Source organism: Dermacentor andersoni, chromosome 1 (assembly GCF_023375885.2).
Source record: "Dermacentor andersoni chromosome 1, qqDerAnde1_hic_scaffold, whole genome shotgun sequence".
In the NCBI taxonomy this organism is placed as follows: Eukaryota; Metazoa; Arthropoda; class Arachnida; order Ixodida; family Ixodidae; genus Dermacentor; species Dermacentor andersoni.
In genome coordinates, this window is record NC_092814.1 from 219912792 (window position 1) to 219932889 (window position 20098).

A 20098-nucleotide genomic window follows, 5' to 3' on the forward strand; every position below is an offset into this window, starting at 1 on the left:
CACCACTCTCATCATTTGGTTATCTATACTTTCACTGTGCTGACTGGGCCCCATCAAAACCCTTCCCACTTGAGCGTGCTCCTCGCCTCTTGTCAGCCAATTAGAAAAAAAAAATGTTCAGTATAGACGAGGCTACTCGCTTTGAAAGGGACAAAAAATAACTATATATAAAAGAGGAGCGCGTTTGATTGGGCATTTCAAACAACGCTGCATGTTACCGCCCGATGCTTGCGTCGGTGGTTACGTAAATTTGACGTCAGAAGATTGCAATCAAAACATATTGGAATAATTTTACGTGATAGTCCCTTAGATTACTAAATGATTATTTCACGAAAGGACAGACTGCCAGAAACAACGGTTAACGTCTTGAAGATCTTCAAAGAGGAAAACAAAGAGAGGGGACAAGAGCTCAATTTTACATGAGTTGGTAAAAAAAAAAAGAGCATATTCAGTTCCTGAATTTTACCATGCGGTTTTAAAGCAAACATGCTAGCTGTCCTACCATCCAATAAGTGCAAAACCACCTCTAAATTTCAAGTCTGTGCATTCCAAGATCACCATTGCCGAGTCATGTTTGAAGTCCGCTGTTGCGAGTTCATGCCAAGACCGAATGGAAGAGATCTTCGGCAGACAAGTCACAAGACTGAGAGCAGCTGGGTTCCCTGTTGTTGTAGGACGAATTTGCGAAATAATTGTCCGCAAGAGTAAGCACATGTCCGGTAATGCCGCAGAGCAGAGGGCCGAGAAAACAGGCAGGAAAGCAGCCAGTCTTCCGTCCGCACTGTTTTTCGCTCAGGCTGCAGAAAATTGCAAGCAAGTACGGTGTTGATGTCGTGTTCTGTGCACGTAACAAGCTAGCAAAAGTTTGTGCAGCTGTACAAGCAAGAATGGGATAAAGACAATCTACGTGGTTCGTCCATTGTTAACTACATCACAAATCCGGGCCCGCATTCGCAAAAACGTCTTACGCTAGAATTGTTCGTAAGAGAAAATTTCAGCGAACCTTGGTGCTGGACATATTATCAGCGAAGGCGGCCGGCCACGACAAAAAAGCACTGCCATTTGTTGGGCGTGTTGGTAAACTGAAAGCATATTTAGCGCCAGCAAACAAGGACGGAAGGGAGACGACACCACAATGCGCTTGTGGTGTCGTCTAGCTCCTTCTGTCCTTGTTTGCTGGCGCGAAATATGCTTTCAAAAAAGCACTTACGAACGAAAAGTTTTGTGAATTCGACCGCTGTTGTGTACGACATTGCTAAAATGTGTGGCGCGAGACGTACAGGACAGACAGTTAAATGCGTGAATGAGCGCCTAAGACATTCTCAAACTGGCACAGTGCAACAAAGAAAGGCAGAAGCAGCCGAGGCGGCCCTAATTAGGAAAAGTAGAGTTCCTATACTTTTGGCCGCCTCGACTGTTCTTCCTATCTTCGTTGTTCTGTGCCAGTTTGAGAATGAAATACAAGCTCGCCCAACCCTCAACACTAGTCGCCTAAGACAACACAGGAATTCTTTGAAAGGAACGCCAACTTGCAATATTTCTCGGTATTGTTGGGATTGCGGCTGCTCCCGGGTCAAGATTAGCCGATACCAAATTCTCATCAAAAGCACGGATCAACTGGCACGTGAGATCGTCGATGCGTTTTTCATCGAGGACAACAAAAACACGTGCGTGAGCCAAGCTTCTGGGACTTTGCAGTACACTGAGGTAAATTTCCTGAGACCTGTTCTCAGCAGTTGCAGTTAAATTTTAGTGTGTAGTCATATTTTCGTCGGCGCCGCTGACAAGCTAGCTTTTTCGCATGAGCGTACACTATGGTTTACTTATAAAGTAACTGTAATTAGTAAATGCCATTCTTTAATAAAACAGATTTATTGGTTATTAAGCGCTCATCCTGTTTTCTTCAGCCGTCATTTTTCCCTTATCGCTTTCCTAAATATATGAACGTAGACGTAGCCATCGATGATCGAAAAGCGAAACTTGTCGACTGAATAAGATAATTATGAGAACGTTAGATTATAGAGTATTTAGCAATAACGTCCACTATAAAGTATAGAAATTCGCATACACTTGCGCTGTATTCTCTAACATGATGATAGCAACCGGCGTACCACGTGCGTTCAAGGGTTCCAGTCATCTCGGACGATGTTTAACTATCGCCGACCAAACGCTCCGGCGTCCTTTGGTGAGGTGGTGGCGCAGCGACCCGAGGGTCTAGAAACGGTCTATAGCACGTGCCAACGCGCCTGCCGCAGACTCCGCGCGCGCGTATAGCATCCCTTTGGGTTATGGGCCGAGCAGGAAATGGACGCTTTCGTCGGGTCATTCTGAGTCATCGGCGCGGAACACCAACGAAAAGCGCGCCGCAGTCATCGCTTGCGTAAACAAGAGTCCCACGACGGAACCGCCTGCATGGCGCCGGACAGCGGTGTATGCGGCGCTGCATGGCGGCACAAGTGTGGCGCTGTTCTGTGTACCGCGACCTCCTGCCAAATGGGCCACACAAATGGGTATGATCAGAACACCGCGATTTCATGCTGCACTGACGCCGCGGTCACGAGTGTGCCCTTTGACTGTGCGCAATGCAGCGAAAACGCCATTGCAACGCCATACCATTACATGTATAGCAAGCGTACATTGCAAGTTTCCTAAATACAGCGACACGTCTGTCTGCTTCGCGTTCGCATTCTTTTTAGCTTCATTTATTTATTAATTACGACCCGAAGGCACACGTGGGCCGATAGCCCCGGTCACAAAAGATTTCGGATTTTAACATTTGTTTTTTCGTTATTCTGACTTCAATGTGGCGGCAGTGGCAGGGAATTGAACCGGCGACTTGATGCTCAGCATTCCAGTCACAGCCGCGGTGTCCGGCGGGTTGCCCTTTTCCCCCCCTTCTATACGGAAACAAGTTCGCGGGTCCTCGACAGACGTTACGGCTTTTTGTCTTTCGCCAAAAAATAACAACTTACCAGAGCATTGCGAAATAAGTTTATTAAAACATTGTATGGGCCTTCTGTTTTTCCACTGCCCTATTTATGACTTATAATGCATAGACAATCTCTCTTCAACGCAATTTGACATCTGGAAGATCGTCGGCTGTCCATTCAGACACGTACTTGGACACCGACCTAACCGCTCGTCTGTCGACAAAGTAATGAATCCATTTTCTGCTTTTTCAGGCCGAATATCTAGCCTTTGTGAAGGCCTGCGACAGCGTGGCGGCGACATGCAAGAATTCATCGCGTCTTACAGCAAAGCTTTTTGCCTCTAGTTGGTCGGGATTTTTCGCGGGAACGTTCTGTGCTCATCCAAGAACAGTACCTCCACCTAGTGGCCACGGTCAGTCAGACAGACCTGAAACGGCCGCTGGAAAAGAACTTTGTCTTTGAGTTTCCGCGTAAAAGGAATATGTCTTCTAGTATGTTCGAATTGCAATCCAAAGCTATCATATCTGCAGCTTGCGTGTAAGTCGTAACTTTGCACAGTATCTGACGCAATTTACTTTGAAAAGTTCAATTCGTGTAATAAGGCACTTGCACCTGGCGGATGGCCAAGAAGCATGAGGATGTACGCTGCACTTCCGCACAAGTGTGTGCGCGTGTGACGTACGTTGCTTGTGGTGCATGGTGGTGCGTATCTAACGTCGGCACATCGGCTTTCACAGGGTGGGATGCAGGCACATGTTTCCCTTCACCTCCCTCTCTTCTTTCAAGCCGCCTGTTCCCCTCTCCCAGCGGAGGGTAGCCAATCAGACGCTTTTGTGGTTAACATACCTGCCTTCTCTACTAAAACAACTTATTTATTTTTTACGTGAAACATCTTTAAAATCAGCCAGAGGGGGTCGCTCGCTAATTAAACGGCATGTAACAATAACGCGTTATAGCATTATCGCTTATATCTTTGCAGCTGTACAACCGCGCGTGCCTCGCTTCGACATCATTGCGCAGATGAAATAAGCCATTACTCGATCGTGCATGTTTCGCGCGCACAGATGGCGCCTTGTCGAGCCACGCATGACGCAGTCGGAGCAAAATTTGGCCTCTCGTTCTGCCCTATAGGCATAGCTCGGCAGTACGTTTGTCGGTTCGAACGGGAGTGGTCGCATTTTCATTTTATTTTTTACTTAAGATATACTTCAATCAGAGGACCAAGCCCATGTGTGTACAAGAATATAGAGATGAACCTACTACAAAACAAAATTCAAGGGCATGTGAAAAAAAAAGTGATATAACCCTAGAGAAAAGGCAATTTTGGCAAGACGTTAAATAAAACATCAATATAAAGGAAAATAGTTCGATGAAACACTTTGTAACGCTTTCACATCATCAATTATTAGCAGGCTTTCAGGCAAGGCGTTCCACTCTGCGATAGTGCTAGGGAAGAACGAATGCTGAAAAAGCGCAGTGCAACCAAAATATGGTGCAATCTCAATGTTATGTTGAAGCAAACTTTTACAAGCGCGAAGAAAACGAGACGAAGGACGAGAAACACTAAGAGACACAGACGAGCTCTGTCCCTTCGCATTCCTCGTCCTTCGTCTAGTTTTCTTCGCGCTTGTAAAAGTTTGCTTCAAGATCATGAACCAACTAACGCGCACCAGAGTCCTGCTGAATATTATGAGCGTTTCGCGTTAGTCTTGATAAACGAAGGCGTATGTTTGAGTTAAGACTAATGTTAGACTGATTTGAGAGCTATAAAAAAAAAAAAATTCTGTCTAGCGACGGCTCTCCTCTTGTCCAAAGACAAAATGTTAATAATCCCATACCGCGCTCTGGGTGCCACGTTAAAGAACCACAGGTAGTCTAAATTAATCCGAAGTCCCCCACCACGGCGTGCCTCATAATCATATCTCGGTTTTGAACGTAAAACCCTAGAATTTTTCTTGTTAGTATTGAGCTGAGTCGGTGAATCCTTGCGGCGATAAGAGTTAAAAATGAAACAAACTGTCTTGCTGTGAATCATCTTAAGTTTGTAAATATATTTTGTTAAAGTGCGGAGCGCAAGTTATGCTCGCGTATTCTAGTTGGGGCCTCGGCGAGTGTATTATACGCGAACATATTTATATGAGATGGGGCAGTATTTAGTTTCTGTGCCCAGAGCCGCAGGGCAGTCTCGGGCGTCACCAGATAGGAGGGGATCATTTCTTCGCCCTATAGTGCACACCCTCTGCAAAACCCTCTGCTATAGCGCAAAACACACGGGCACACTACGAACAGGGTGCAAGCACAATTTTAAATTAGACCGCAAGAAGCCCACTAGCTGTAATGCATGTTAGGCATGTAAGCTTTCTAAGGCGTAAATAAATGTAAGCTGTCCACTTGGTTACGTCATTTCTGTAGCCTAGAGCCCAAACACCACCTGCAACACGCACAAGACGTTTCAGGTGCCCCACTACGGCTGCGTTACTTATACAGCCTATACATTTTTTTTTTCTCTTGAATAATTAGGCGTAACGTGTAGCTTATGTAAGGACGCCGGCTTATGGTTGTCTATCGAACGATCTTAGTGATAAGATTACGTTTATTTACACGTCTCTTATATGCCGCTAAGCGCACCATTGCGGCTATGCTACCGCAACAGTAAGGCAAGGCAAACTATAACTTCATTCTTGAGAAGGTGTTCTGAACGTATAACTGAACATATTTTTCAAGAACTACAGATTGGTGTATCAACAAGAGGCCAGCCAACAATCTGTACCTGTCGACCCTCTAAGGTCGTCTATAGAACTCACAACGTAACGGAAGAATTCGGTACTCGGCGCACATACTTCACAGCGAGTTTAACCGCTGCGCTAGGCCGATCGGAATAGAAGCCACTATTTCAATAACCGCAAAAAGAAACGGTCCAAGATCAAGCGGCCAGTTCACTGGCGGCGGTGTTTGCAGTAAACTAGTATGACCTGCATGGTATGCAGTGCCACGCGGCGCAGAATTGCACAGCATGACTCTTAACAGATATCCTCGGCAATCATTTAATGGCCACAGCAACCCAAATTTGAAGCGAGCATGCGTGCGACGAAGCACGCACGCGCTGCGTGCGCCGGTGTACTGCAGCTATGACGCGTCCGCATCTATAAGCACGTCGAGCGTTACTAAACAAAAAGAAGGACGTCAGACCACTTCCGTCTTGCAGAGACGGTACATGACTTCCTCCGCATTTGCATGAGGAACAATGCCGCCGCGGGAGATGTCTCGGGAGACGGGGCGACCACGCGCTCCCTGAGTAGCCAACAGGAGCGCGCGTGCAGCCTGTTTTTCTATGCCGATGGTCACTCAAGTCACGCCGCCATCCGTAGTGCACTGGGCGTGTTCATTTAGGCGCTGCATCAAGCGCTTCCTGAGGGCAGAATACAACAGGACGCGCGAGTGGTGGAGGTATTCGTGCATGAACAAACGAAAAAAATAAAACGTGAATGGTGACTGACGTCCGCTGAGTGACGATTTAGTGCAACGAGATGCATTTTAAAAGCATTCATTAAATTTGCGTGGCAAATCCCCTGCTCTTAAATGCTCCGCTCCGACAAGAAAAGTCGCCTCTATGCAAGTTTGGTTTAGCTGAACTGGGACAACGCATGCACTCAGCTTTGGTTGACTTGGTTAAAGCAGCAGTCTCGATTATAGCGTTGTATTAGTGTTGGCCCAGCATTAGTCAACGGATTGACGGAAAACACACTCTCGAAAGTACTGGCGAAATTAATTTTAAGTTTTACTTGACGAACAACGGGATTCATTGTGCCGTCACCAGGCGGACAATCAATGTCCGTCTATTCAAGTAATCCCGCTGTTGCGATGTATTTGCGTTATTTGCCATAGGCAATTTCTAATCAGTCTAGTTCCACTAAATATATATTTACCAGGTTTAATAATCCACATTATAATGACAGGTGCGGTTTCATTGCATTCATGTGAAACTGGTTTGTGGCTTCCCTGCAACACACTAGCACTTGGGTCAGAGCCAAGCAGCTGAAACAAAATCTGCCCCTGAAAGGCTGCCCTGCATGCGGTTGTGGCGAAAATACAAATTCTGTTTTCATTTGTCTTTTATCTTTATATTTTTCTTGGCTGCTTGTACAGCAAGTACGAAACATCACATACAACACAACCACTTATAACTGATAAGCATAAAAAGAGAACACATGCGGAATACATCAATATAGCCGAATAAATACCTATCGCCATGTACAATAGAGTATAGTTAACAACGCCGCACTTACCAGTGCAGCTTAACAACCGCAACGTGCATGTACTCATTGGATGACAACTTATCGAGTCTAGCTGAATTTAATTTCGAACTACACATGACCCCTGTTGGTTCTTAACCAGCGTAAGCAAGAACCTGAGCGTAAAAAGATTTCGCGGCAGAATGAGCTTGACGAAAAGAGGATGGAGAAGGCACGCGTTCCATTTTCAGCGGCCTGTGCTTCTTTTCAGCCGCGGGGCGGGGCTCAGAGGCAAGCGCGCCGCACACGAGTGCCACACAATGTCCATCGCAGTCCAGCTCTGCTTTGTTTGGTGCTCCCCGATACGAAATACTTATACGACCGGCCGTCTCACGCTCATCTGAGCACGCTCACGCGCAGTGGGGACGCGCGCAATGGATGCATTATGAAAGAGGCTGCCCTGTCCCCGAAAGTCACGCTGACACGAACTGGTTGCCGTACAAAGGAGCGCAGAAGAGCACAATGGCGCCTGCTCCGGCCGTGCCCCGTCCGAGACGAAAGCGGCCGATAAGGGCGGCGCAGCGCGCGCTGCCACTTACTTGGCAGCAGAGCGCAGCTCCGGCAATGTCTCCTCCGATGCACGACGTTGACCAGACAATACGGCAGGGACGCCTTTTGTTGGCCCACAAGAAAACGGACCCTCCGCACTCACGTGGAGGGGCACACGACGTTATTGATTCTTCCGAACGAGCTTCGCAGCCGGAACACGCACCGTATGCGCTGGACATTTGTAAACGGGGTCCATCTGACCACCTCGCGTTGTTGGAGACGCACTAATGGCTGCTCTGATGAGCACGGACGCCACGACGCGCAGCGTTTCGGTATGCGAAACGGCGCTCTTGTATGTTCTCTCGCGCTTGTGCGTGAACATTCAGCGCGCACCTTGGGCCGAAGAGAGCGTCGGTGCTTGCAGCACGCGCACGAATGCTTGCAGCAATCACGCAGTGGCATCGCTCCCTCCTGTTGCGGCTAAGTAGCACGGCGGCACGAAATTTCCCCTGGGCTCGTACACTCATTTGGCACTTCGACAAGTCGCGAGGAAACTCAGGGCTGTTGCGCCGCACTTCGATGCTGAATACCCGGCGCGACATGCGCGCTTGCGACAGATTTTCGCTGCGGGCCATCAATGTCTCCGACGCTGACCAATTAGAGACACGCAGATGCCAGCACGAAAGTCTTGCGATACACCGTAGATAGCTTGCTTTCGCCATACAGTTCTGTCAATTATGCATTCATAATTTGGCTTAATAAACTTATTTGCTAGCGTAAGACGGACGCATCGAAAAAAACGTACGGACGGGAGGACAAGAACTGCCTCGGTTGCTCAGTGACTACAAAGTGCAATTTTGTTTTCTTTGTGTCTGAAATTCTGTATCTTAACACAATGTTTCCCACCTGCTATGATCTTGTGTACAAGATCGCAGTATTCATAAATAAATAAAATAAAAAAAAAGTTCTGCCACTGAACACGACGTTGCGAGTTCTATTACCAGATGCGACCACCACATTTCAATGGATGCAGATGCAAAAGCGTTCGTGTACCGTGAACGAAGGAGACAATAATGTGACTACCCTCTATTCCTTCTCTCATAGTCCGGGTGTTGCTTTGGAACGTTAAACGCCCTTTTATTATTATTATTTGTGCAATCAAGATAACGGTGTTGTTCTTTAACTTGCACGGCACGCTCCACTCCAACGGTCAAGCCACTGCATCTTGCCTGGTGCGTTTTCATTTATTTCATTTTGTTTATCCATACGTTAAGGGTCCCAGAGGGACAATATATGAGGGATGGGCAATTAAGGCAGCGGTTCTCAGTTAACATGTTACGTAATGAACCTCAATGGCTGCTTAAAGCTGGGTGCAATCTGTTAACATGGCCATGTGGGCGGGAAGGTCGTTCCAGTCTTGTGCGGTATACATAGGTCAGAAGAAAAAAAAAAAATTCTGGAAGGCCCTTATAGGGGTATAGGCATGAGGTCTGCACGTTTCGTTTTAGCGGACTTCGTTCCAGTGTATCCAATACAAGGTCAAAACATACTACACGTCCATTGACTGCAAAGATTTTCGGTGTCACAACATTTACAGTATTGCATAAGCGATCTCGGTGTCCAACTTCAATCCTTTGTTACATATATAGGGTGTCCCACGCAGTGGCGTAGCTAGGTTGTCTGGCACCCGGGGCCCATAGGTCTTCTGTCCCCCCCCCCCCCCCCCCCCCCGGGTGTAGTCGAGGAAGGCGAGGATATCGACAATTTCCGGGTTTCAGCACCAGTACAGCCGCCTTGCATACCTCGCACGTCCCCCGGCTCCCCTTCTCCTTCGCTTTCTTTCCCAGAGATCGCGAATGCAGCAAGTATTGGCGGCGAGGAGTTACGGAGTCGCCATCTATCGGAAGTTTGGGGGATCAGGCGTAGTTTGAGGGATCACGCGGCGCGCTCCTCATAGGTTTTGCTGTCAGTGCTCAGTGAAAACACCACGCGGGAGCTCTCCCGGACATTTCTGTGAGTACTTTCGAAACGAGAGAAGGTTTTTACTGTCTAAATAAAAATATTGGGCAAACTGAAAGCACAGAATCGTTTACAGACGCTATCTCTTTACCGAATACGTAAAGTGAACGCCACTGTGCGCAATTGCAGCAATGAAGTCTCCCGAACCGGCTTCTTGCGTGAAAGGTAGGCAAACGCTGAGAGCAAACTATGTGAAATATGTTCTTATAGTGTTGGTATAACTAAATGGAGCGTAATAGAATGAAGCTTCAATGCAGCGATCGCACAGCTTCGCAGCGACCGACAGCGCGTCTGCATGCTTGTCCAAGCACTGTTTCGCTTTCGCCGCGTGCGCGTTTTCGCACCGTGCCATCAGCTTTAGGCCGCAGAATATGAGCATTTGACAGTATACAAGCAACCATTGTTGCGTGTGCGCTATCAGAGCTGTTCAAAAATAATTTCGTTGTAGAGACTTCGACGCCTATATCTACGGCGACTGTGATGTGCCATCGCGACGATTGAATCTTTCTTTTTCTAAATTCTTGGACGTTTCAATATTATTTCTCGAGTTGCGTCGGACTATATGTTTATCGGTGTTCTCAGTGTGCGATTTCGCGCTGCTTCTTTTTTTGTAATCCAGTGCATTATTTCATAACACAAACATGACCATATGCCATGCTTTCTTTTTAATGTGCTTCTTACAGCTCTCTTTCCACTCCAGTGAACTTGCCAGTATCTATAGCATCGAAAAGTTCATAAACCAAACCGTCATGACATTAGTCGGGCAGCGGACTCGGGCGAGCGTCTCAGGGCGCGTTTTTCGAACATCGCAGACCCGGCGCCGTGGCATAAATATTCCTCGCGTCTGCGCTTGCTGCATACCCGAGTATTAGCCGATGACTGTTTGCCGGTTTTATGTTTCGCGAGCCAAGCTTCACGCGGCTTCTTTTCCTGCGGCTACGTATGGATAAGGATGACACCGGGCTCCGTTGCGTACGTCCGGCACTGCGGCACTGAGCAGTAGCCTACCATGTTGCGCGCCTTCAAAGGCAGCCACTACTTATTGTAATGCTTTCAATCGTTGTAAAGGAGACACTCGAAGCGGGAAAATCTCGCCACTAAATGAAGACCGCAGCGTACGAGGGAACTTAAACTCTCGTTTCCAGCTCGCTTCGGCGCTCCCGAAGCAGCCGACGCGGCCGCTATGTCCACGTGATCCCTAATAGCATGTCACACCGACGGTGGCGCCAGCTTTACAGTGGTAGAGCTCGAGGCCAATACACGCTGTTTTTTCTGCGCCAAATAACACAGGGTGCTGCACTGATAACTTGTGATAAGCGCATGTGCACATCTTCTGTCAGACTGTAAGGCTTGACAACCAATACAAATGCGGCATCGTGGCAAATACGGCTCACGTCACAAGAAAAAAAAAAAACATTTTTGTAAAGTTTTAATTACCAATTTTAACGGGAACATTGCATTTGCAAAATTGAAGGCCGACATTCATATCTTGCCCAACAACAACTTCACAAAAATCGTCGTAGGTACTATGGCCCGCAGTATTTTGGCTGTGGGCAGCCCTGAACGAAAACGAAAATTAAATTGTGTCTCAGTGACGCTGATCTCCCCACCATATTAGAAAAACGGAAAACGCCAACTGCCTCCCTGCTGCGCGGGCGCCAATGCTATGACAATTACTAGTTCTCTTCATTCTGATCAATAAAGCCTTGTTTTATTTGCTGCTATACGGACAAACGCGATTATCCGAGCTGCGGTACCACCAAAAGATTGGGAACAGAATAGAGCAACACTTCGCGTCTATTCTTGGCGTCACCATAAAAAAGAAGAAGACCGCGATGAAGCCCGTGCCAGCGAAACCTGTTGGTCTGCACTCGCAATGGAGATGGTTGAGGTATCAACGTACGTCACTGGTCCACTATTTCATATTTCTTTCGCTACTGCCATACTTGGCGCCGCCCGCAGTGCCAAAGTACTGTAGGTTGTAGCACCCAAAACGGTTTTGTTTAAGAAGTTTTTGTTGAGTTAATAATATGACTTTGAGTTCTCAATTCTCGAATTGAAGTGCTTCCTCTATAAGTACAAATTACGGAATTATTAAGGATATGGTTATTACTTATCTGCCATATTTTTCGCGCTACCGAGTTCCTAGTAATCACAAAAAGACATAACTTCATAGAATCTCGATCGAGAAATATCCTTACAAAATTCACCTTTCTTTTTATAAAATTCTGTGCAGCTGAAACAGACACTGTACTTGTGACATGAAGTCACACAACAACAACAGTTTTCTGAAACTTTCGAGGGTAAGAAGGAAAGCGTGAAACATAACGGCAGGTTTCGCAGCGGCTTCTCGGAGCGAGCGGGATAGGGGAAGTAAAAGCGAGCCGGACATCGCGGCGGGCCCGCGACTACAGCCTGTCGAGTCATACGCCGCCAAACTCTTCGGCCGAACCGAGTCTGAAGACGATCCAGAGAATCCCATCCGCGACTTTTGACGGCCCACTTATGCAACGTCGCTCTCAACGAACGCTTCGCCGTAAACGCGCGCGCCGGGCACGCTGGTTGAACCCCCTCTTTCTGCTGTCTTTGTTCGTCTTCGCTGCGCGTTCTGAACGGAAGAGGGACCCAAGAGCCCCAACGCCTTACAACGCCTCACTGTATGGTTAGCGACTCCTGCTCCCAGCATGAACGCACAGCACGAGCGCACCCCACATGAAACGTTCCGCTAAAGCGAATAGTTTAGTGACCATTTTGCGAATTAAATTTTTTAGCCCGAACATTCGTGCAAGTGTGTCGTGGGGTGTTGGATAGAGCTGCAGCCGACAATTCTGCGGCGCGACGCATCGGGTACATGAGCTCGGGCTACTGGATACTGGAGCATTCTTTGCCATTTGCGCCCAGTCAAGCCGGCGGAAAGAGGGTTGTCTTCAGGCGTATGACACCCCCCCCCCCCCCCTGGCCCCTTGCACCCGGGGCCCACGGCCCCCCGGCCCCCCCTGTTGCTACGCCACTGGTCCCACGTAACGTGAGCCAAACATTTAGAGATATGCAAATGCCACGTAGCTGGGCAGAACCAAGGCAAAGTTGTTTGCCGTCGCTTGGAGATACTCAGATTATCTTCTGCATTGCGCCTAACTACAAAACTAGTCTCAATCAATCAATCAATCAATCAATCAATCAATCAATCAATCAATCAATCAATCAATCAATCAATCAATCAATCAATCAATCAATCAATCAATCAGCTTCTCGAATATTATGAATAAATGAAAAGTGTCAATGATAAAATTGTAGAGAAATATCAAAAATTCCCTATACATCTTTATACGGCGCAATAGGTGCTATATAAGACTGTTTTTTTTTTTTCAAGCATAAAAGAAGGCCGCGAATACACGAAAAATTGCCGCGCGACTGGACGCTCGACGCACGTTGCGTGTGTTCGCGGAATTTTCTCATTAAAAAAAAAAACACTTTTATATAGCACGTAGTGAACAACAGAAAGCTGTATCGGTAGTTTTCCATATTACCCTACAATTTTCGCTTTGACACTTTTAATCTAATTTTATTTGAGAAGTTGATGAATTAATTAAGAACAATTATGTAATTAGGCTGTATGCAAGAAATAATCTGAGTATCTCCAAGCGACGCCAAACAACATTACCTTGGTTCTGTCTAGCTACGTGACATTTGCATATTATTAAAGTTTGGCTTAAGTTACATTGGACACCCCGTATATATACGAACCGAGCTCATTACTATAGAAAGTGAATCGTATGCGGTTAATAAATTTGACGAATCGCACCGTATTTTTCATGTTCTGTTCAAAACAGTAGAAACAGAGCGACAGCGAGGCAGGCTACTAAGCTAAAAAATAAAAACGCAAAAGAAAAAAGTTTACGAACAGGTTAGCACGCTTGCGACCCCATCACTGTCTTACGCGCGACCGTCTTGATGTCCGTGGCAAAGCACTTTGAAGCACACCTAATGCAACCTAGCAGCATGTTTTGTATCGTGTTTGCGACGCACGTACGGCATCTCGTGACGCGGAAGAAGAGGCTTGCGCGACAATTGTTCGGAGAAGGAGGCGAGCCCTGATTGGACTCCGCGGCAGGGAACGCGGCAGCGCCATCCATCATCTCGCCGGGCCACGGCGGGAATCAGGCGTTTGTCGGACGTCTCGTGTTTGCTGAGACACTTGCAGCTCATTGTCCTTTCGCTGGGCCAAACAAGCGCTCCATCAAGAGGAGCGAACCGTCCTCTTCGTCTCCGGGGACACAGGATACAGAAAACAGAGGCAGGCTCTAGCGCGACTCCTGTGTGCCCTATACGCGTCGCGGTGCCTTAAACAGCGTTATGGCGTACAGTAAACCGCGTAACACTGGTTCGTAGCTTCGATTCCTTTGGTTCGCAGTTCCATCATTACGAAACGAAAAAAAAAAAAAAAAAACGTTTGCGAGTTAAGCTGAGGAAGACGAAAGGAAGGAACTAGCTCAACGATCTCTACTACGTATAACGGTTTGGTGCCACACACGTGGCTAGCGGTCCTTGAGAAGTGTAGCATCTTCATAAGCCGAAGGGCGGCGCTGTGCTCAACTGAGTGTAGTGGGGCAAGAGCTCCGACTCGATAATCGCCTGAGAATACGGAGGCCAATCTCGTTTTAAATACGTTCTACCAACTAAGCGGAACATACTTGCGAAAATGTTCCACTCAGTGAAACTTATGTGTAACGAGATTAGGAGCGTATCCCTCGTTTCGTGTCACAGCGCAAAGATATGTGACAGAATATTTTGCTTATCATATTTTTTGCGTTTTTTCATTGTTTGAAGGTATGGCGCATGTCACCTTAGGGATAAGCCACGCCAGCTGGAAGCCATCGTTTTTCTTGTCTCTATCTTGTGTCTATCCCATTGTAACACAAATCCGATAAGCTAGAACCAACAAGCTCAACCAGTCAGTTTACGGAAAGTTCAAGCTATATTGACATGCCTATGCAAGTGAAAGTCGAGTCTTTTCGTATCGTTGGGTGCCTGGTACGAGCGGGTCTTGCGGTCATTCGTCGAAATGCGACGCATAGCGACTTTACGCAAAACATTTGCGGTTTCAAGGAGGCGACAAGCTCATACGTGGTAGGCATGCCGCACAGTATACTGTACGCTTGTACTGTGAGCATTTAACTATGCGCGTCGCTGGATAAATAGAAAGACGCTTTTTGCCAGCCCCAGTGCCGTGCTGCTGAAAGATCGTAGGTTCTATTCCCGGACGCGGCGGCTGCACTCTGATCGGGTCGGAATGGAAAAACGCTCGTGCAATGAGCTTTCGGTGTGAATTGAAAAGAGGTGGTCAGAATTAATCAGGAGCGCCTTGCTATGGCACACCCCAAGACTATGCTGCATACCTATGGCAGGTAAAACAGCTATCGATTAATTACTTGAAACCACTTTCTTTTACAAGCGCACATATGCTATGGTGAACGCACTCTCAAGGTATGAGCGTCAGTTCACGTGCGTTCAGAGTGCTAAGAGATCATGTAGATTACGCGATATCCGCTTCTCTATCACCTCCAATTGCGTGCTATTCGCTCGCACGACACTTAGCTTGCCTTCGTTTCCAAGGTTATTAGCGAGCTACGTGCGTACCAGCCGTGTGCAGGGACAGCGGGCTTGGCAGCCGTTGACACGTCGGCAGTTCTAGGGTGGGCATATTCAGTGCAGATGCGCGCCTTGTCGCAGGGTCGTGTGGAACAGTGCGACAGCATGAATTTCCGTCCCGTGCGTTGGGGGGCATGTCAAAGATCCCCGGGGGGGGGGGGGGGGGGGGGGGCAAAATTAATCCGCAGTCCCCCACTACGGCGTGCCTCATAATCGAATCGTGATTTTGGCACGTAGAGCCCCAGACTTCATTCATTCATTCAACTTCCGAAAGGTAGAATGGCGTAATAAGACGAGAGGAAGAGTGGGAGACCTGTAGCGTGTGTCATAGATCTGAGCACGCGCGAAACGCGCGCACGTGACATGAGGTGCACCGAACCGAGAGGCACTAGATCCGCCCGTGTTGCGTCGAGCCAAGGCTGTGCCGCGCTCGCCGACGGAAAGAGGCGGCGGCGGGAAACTGGCCGCCACAGGGTGGCCTTGCGGCCGACCTTGCGGCCATCAACTCGGCGCTCGCCGGCCACGCTTCGCCATCGGTGACGCGGCGGCTCTCTCCTGGAGGTGTAAATGAGAGCGCTGAGAGGCGAGCAGAACGACACGGAGACGCCCTCGCTGATTTGCGAACAAACCTATCTGGCACATATGCCGGGCGCTTGCACCATGGTCTCTCGACACATCTCCCAAAAAGCACAAGATTTTGGGGCACGGGGTGTGCACTGAGTGATGCACGTCCTACCCTCCGACCCACTTCCGTTACATCAGTTACATCAGTTGGGGCACACGAATGGGGTGGGGTGGGGTGGGGTGGAGGAGATTACGGTGTGACTTAAATATTTTGCTCGATCTGGCACTTGCGCTCACGCGATCCAAGGGTCTCGTTAGTCCTTCACCACAGTAGCCATGTGTGTAAGATGTGAAATTGACTAACACCACGCCGTCGCATTGCGGTCTCCTTATGCGGGAATAGTCGTTGTCTCCCCCCCCCCCCCCCCCAACAAAAAAGAACAGCAAATACAAATATGAAAGACAAGGCAGATAACGCTTATACTGAGAATACGTGGTTAAGGGGGGGGGGGGGGGGGTTGCAAGACGGTATAAGGGGGTTGTCTTATCCAGCTACTACGCGCTAAAACAGGTAGGGAAAAGTATGACGGATGGCTATAGAGGACAGGAAGAGCACAGGCGTGAGAATGTGCAACGAGTAAGTGACTGATGGGCCTGTTCAGAGTCTTGAGTCACTCGCTGCGTAAAACGCGAATACCAGATGGTCCGAAGGTAGACTGAGAGAGAAATAGCGAGCATAATGGAAAGGCGCAGGAGTTATGCCGTGGGCAATGTAGTGGGTTAGTATGGCTCTACGATTTTGCAGCACTTCTGGAACACGGAAAGTTTGTGCTTCTTGTCGGTTCCCCATTAAGCAACGACGAGCACGTCAAATAGAAATAATGCAATGCGATTTAATGATCGCGAAAAATAGAAGGAACTGAAAAGCTCGTCGAACTTTAGCAGAATCCATAAGAGCTTGCAAACTGTGGAAGCCAGAGTAAGCAAAGGGTAAATGAACTGTTTCTAAATATGTATAATTTAATAGCATTGAGGATCAAATTTACCATAAACTGCATATTCTTATAAAATGAGCTGCCTTTGTTCTCCTTTTTCTTCTTCTCCTCCGTTATAAGGGTCTTCAAAGTTAAAATGGCAGTCATTTTAATAAAAACGCGATGCTAGCTACGCAGTGTCTCCTTGTACATGCGGTTTATGCGCTTTGGCAGATCCAATTTTGGCGACAAGTTAGTTACGAAGCACATAATCAATGACAACTTCTGAATTAACTTTTTGCTATCGCGATCGTGGTATATGTTTATATTTGATGCTTCAAGATAATTGCATTTGAAGAGAACTTAATTCACTTTGATTCTCCTGGAGTGCTTCTCTTTTGAGATTTTCGTCATAAAATTTGACACTCAGTCAGCTAATTCCGCATTCAGGGGCATGGACCTCGACACGTCAAGCCGTAAGGAAACGTCAACGGAGGGAAAGGGAAAAAGTCAGTAATTGCTTGCTTTCGCCAGCCTAGCAAGCGTGCAGCTGCTATCACCTTCGTCCAGCTTGCAAACGATGCGCCCCACGCAGTAAGCTACGTCACAATGTGAGCTTGACCTTGTGTCGAGATTCATGCCACTGAATGGCGAAATTAGCTGAATGAGTGCCAAATTTCATGATGAATATCTCGGAACACAAGCGCTCCGGGAGCATCAAACATGAAGTTGCCTTTAAATACGACTGTCTTAAAGTTTCAAATATAATCATATGCAACAATCGCGATAGCAAATAAAATAATTGAGAAGATTTTGTTGATTATGTGCTTAGTGACTATAATTTGGCTAGAAAATTGTGACCCTCAAAGCACATAAACCACCTGTGCAAGCAGATTCAGCGTAGCTAGCATAGCGTTTTTATTAAAATTACTGTTAAAGACCCCCTACAGGCAACATATACGGGTGACGAAAAGAGACCCTAACATTTTGTCAATAAAACTGCCTTGTTTTATCAATCGCCTACGCAAAAACAGGTCACAGGTCCGTTGCCTTACCCGTGATTTTTTCCCTTTAGTATTTTGTCTTGCTTACAAGCAGTTCGGCGTTTTCCACGTTTGTTCTTGTCAGAGCGCATTCTATTTATTGTGTCTGTGCAGCATACGCCATCGATATTCAGGAACGGTGCAGGCAGGAGAGCGAAATTCATCAGTTACTCCAAAAGGCGTCATGAGTGTGAACTGCGACTACGATTCAACTTATCGGGTTCAGCGACTGCCGATTTATGTATGTCCGCACGAGAGTGCAATGCTGTCAATCAACTGTTTTTATCTGAGTGCTTGCCATCTTTCTTCACGTGAGACCTGGCGAAGTCCTTGAGCATGCCCGTACTGACCATGCAATGGACGTCGATGACCGCCGCTGACGGCTGCGATTACACGCACCACCGCAAGCTCGGAAGACGCGAGAAGCGTCTACTTCTCGGAAGCGCGACATGGCGTGACTGCAATGCTTGAGGGAATGGAAACTGCGGTGGCCGCAATAGGTTCGCGTGTGTAGGCAAGCTTTCTTGTGCCTCAGTGGTACGGTAACTGCGGTTACGCCGAACCTCAGTTGCAAGTTACCGCAATAACGCTGTTTAAAGGAAAACCTAACCGCATTTATACTCGTATTTGGCGCTTACTGTGGGCAACAAAACAATTGCTCAAGTTTCTTTTGCGCTACATTGCGTAACTGAGCTAAGCTTTACTTGAGTTTCAGCTTTACCACGGTATATATACCCTCGCAGATGGACTTTCGACGTGCCTGAGTTTCGAACGTTATTTGATTCTTGATATTATTAGTGACAAGCGTATACATATATACTGCACTCAGATAGCTCCTCCAACGACGAACAGTTGGTTGTGCAGTACCGTGACCGGAAGTGGATCAATTGGACTTTCAACGAGCGCGTGCTCACGAAGCTAATCTCATGATATATATAGTTTTCATAGATGGTTGTAATCCCTGTTTCTATGTAGTTTTATATCACTGCTCAGCATGTAAGAAGAATAGGAAAGTAGAGGAAGGGGTGGGGGAGGCTGCCTTCTTTCTCGCATACCCAACGCGTTGTGGTCGCTACCTGCGATCAAGCCTGTCCGCTACGCATAGAATTAACTATGAAATTGTTTGAACGGTCCACAAGCGACTCCCGTCTACACTTGATTACGTTACCAAGGTCTTATGACAATACATCAGTGCATGGCGGAATTGCCAAGCGTCATGAGCAACATTTTGGTATCTTCTTCGAGCATTTCACTCATAGTTGGCCTTGGATAAGTATCCTGTGAGCGAGCTATAATTACGATCAAGACGATAACGAAGATTGTAGTAGACGATTAGAACTTATTTGCTACAGTTGCCTTAGTCCTTCTCACCGCGATTCCAGTCCCGTGGTGGTCGACTTAACCTCAACTTACGCTTCGCCCTTTCCGCATTGGTTTTCAAAACGCTTTGAGACTACACTCTCGTCTTCTCAAATTAAGTTACAGCACCTCCCTTCTGGCTCTTCGTATTTCACTTTTGGTCGGTTACCTTCCTCCCTCTCCTCTGGTTCCCAAAGAAATCTTGAAGGAGCGGTTGTGATGCGTACGTTTGGTACACACATAGATCGAGAGAGCCGGGCGCGACAAGGGTAATACAGTGTGGTGAATCATATGCGATTATCCGGTTTGCTACCCTGCACAGTGGTGGGGAAAATATTTTAGAACGACGAAAGGAAGAGAAAGGAGATCTGAAGTGTAACAGGAGTGCACAGAAGCCGGTTGAGTGAATAAAGCACAGCCCACATTTGCGTAAAAAAGTTTCACCGTTACGGATCAAGGCTCCAGCAGACCATTGACGAACGTAGTATATAACACCCTCTTTATCAAGCAGCAAGTTTGCTTTCTCGCAATACCTAATACCTAAAACAGGCGTAACGTCCCTGAAACGATGACTTACGGCACAGTGCCTTTTTCCGCGTGCAGTGCGGCTATGCGGAATTTGAAATTACTGGTGATGCGCTCTCCAATGGCTGATTGCTATTTGAGAAAATGGATTTATCAAGATTCGTAAACTACCGTTATGATAGAAATCCAACTTATATTTACGACAGGCATTGCAACATGTGACGTGCGCTCCGTCTGCCCTAATTGCTCTTCTT